The sequence below is a fragment of the Mus musculus genome, chromosome 4, assembly GCF_000001635.26.
Source record: "Mus musculus strain C57BL/6J chromosome 4, GRCm38.p6 C57BL/6J".
Taxonomy (NCBI): domain Eukaryota; kingdom Metazoa; phylum Chordata; class Mammalia; order Rodentia; family Muridae; genus Mus; species Mus musculus.
Genome location: NC_000070.6, coordinates 124,270,933 through 124,272,728, shown reverse-complemented (window position 1 = coordinate 124,272,728; position 1,796 = coordinate 124,270,933). Strand labels below are relative to the sequence as shown.

General features: G+C 48.3%; 1 long non-coding RNA gene across 1 annotated transcript; it reads left to right on the top strand.

The window, feature by feature from the left end:
• Positions 1 to 321: 321 nt before the first annotated feature.
• On the top strand, positions 322 to 1,301 carry Gm40242. Its single transcript, XR_868104.1, has 3 exons — positions 322 to 499; positions 1,078 to 1,152; positions 1,258 to 1,301. It is a non-coding gene; the product is annotated as a predicted gene, 40242 (long non-coding RNA).
• The last annotated feature ends 495 nt before the right edge of the window (positions 1,302 to 1,796 follow it).

The following is a 1,796-nucleotide window of genomic DNA, read 5'->3' as shown; positions in this document are numbered from 1 at the left end:
AAGATGACTGCTAAAGGCACTAGGATGCTTTTGGGCAGAGGGCGATGGGGAAGTGATGGGAGAGAGAGGTATACAACCTTCTGATTAGTTATTTAACCAATGAATTTGCAAAAGGATGAATGTTATGATGTGTGAACCATATCTCAGATTGTTTTGTTTTTTAGTCTCTCTGTGTATGTACACATGGGTTTGAAATGCATGCAGAAGGCTTTGCACACTGAAGCTGTCATACAATATCTGTGGTAAGTGTTGGAAGGGTATTGAGCTGTACTTGAAGTCCTGCCTGCTCACCTGCCCCACTGTAACCTCAGGTCCCGAGAGTGCATCTGCAGCTTTCCTGTATCCTTGGCCTTCATAAGGGACCATGGCTCCTGAGTGACAGAACTTCTGAACTCCTCCAGGATGGAGGAACAGAGAAGCAAACCATAAGCCAGAAAGTTGGCTCAGTCTGTGAGGCTGCTATGCAGTTGGAGGATCCAGTCAGAGGAACAGGAACTGGGTGAGGGTTTCAGGAACAATTCATCCTGTGCAGATGTCAGCCTTCAGCCACTTCCTAGTTTCTGCCACAGATTGTGCCCAGTTGTGCCATGAGGCCCCGAGGGAGACTCTTACCTCTGCTCTGTGATTTTGCAGTAGCAACCAAAGAGGGTGGAACTAAACCCCAGTGTTGAGGGAGAAAAGCCCCTTTCTTTCCCCCGTGGACTTGCTGCAAGAATTGATTTGGTACCGTACGAGCCAATCCTGGTTTCAGATTGCTTCCAGGTTATGAGTGGACCCCTATCCTCTAGTTCCCACTCTACTTTGGTTCTAGGTGTGAACCAGTTTCTGTGGCTGTATCCAGACTCCAACCTATATTTCACATCACCCAAAGTCCCATCTATCCTTGGCCACTGTCCTCTGAACTCTAGCCTGGGCTAAGAGTAGCTGGTGCCCAGTGTTGGGTGGGTAACTTGGACTTCATATCACCCTTATGTCAAGGGAATCTGAGCGAGGGTCCATGTAGTTGGCTCAGACAACATCTTTGCCCTCTTCTTCTGCTCTGCCTGCCTTCTTTCATCCTGTTCTGTCTCCTTGTAGGTCTCTGAGTAGGTCAAATGTGATCCCATTTCAAGCCGTTGTACATCTCTGATGGGAGCAGCCTTCCCCCTTACAGTAAGGACAGCTCATTTATTTCATTTACTTATTTGCTCGAATGTGACATCATCACAGGTCTCTGACCTGGTTTGCAATATAACCCCACCCCCTCTTACGTTCTAGCCTCGTGTCCTGCTGTGTGGTTTGGATATGAGGTATTCCACATCCATGACAGCTTGTGTGTTGAAGCTCTAGTCCCCAGCTGGTACCACTCTTCTGGAAGGTTCTAGAAATGTTCAGAAGCAGGGCCTAGTTGGAAGAAGCAGATCCCTCAAGATGGATCCTCGGGAGCATCTTGGCTCTGGCCTCCTCCTGTTTGTTCCAGTCAGCTTCCCATCTGCTACCAGGTGGACAGCTCTCCTCCACTGCACGCTGCTACCACCAGGAGGCTTGCCTCAAGCACTGGGAGTAGTGACTATGGACCCTCTAAAAGTATGAGCCAAAATAAATAGTGTTCACAGCAAGAAAATAATTTATAATGCACCTTCCTTGTGTGCTGCTTGTCATTCTTCCAGAGAGGGAGCCCCAGAGAAGTCACCTTCTCTGAGTCACTGACATACCCTAACACCTAGGAGAGCCTGTGAGACACTCGAGACACACCTCTGAACGAACGAGCACACAGTGGAAGGATGAATATTTTATCTCATTTGAACCCAACAGCT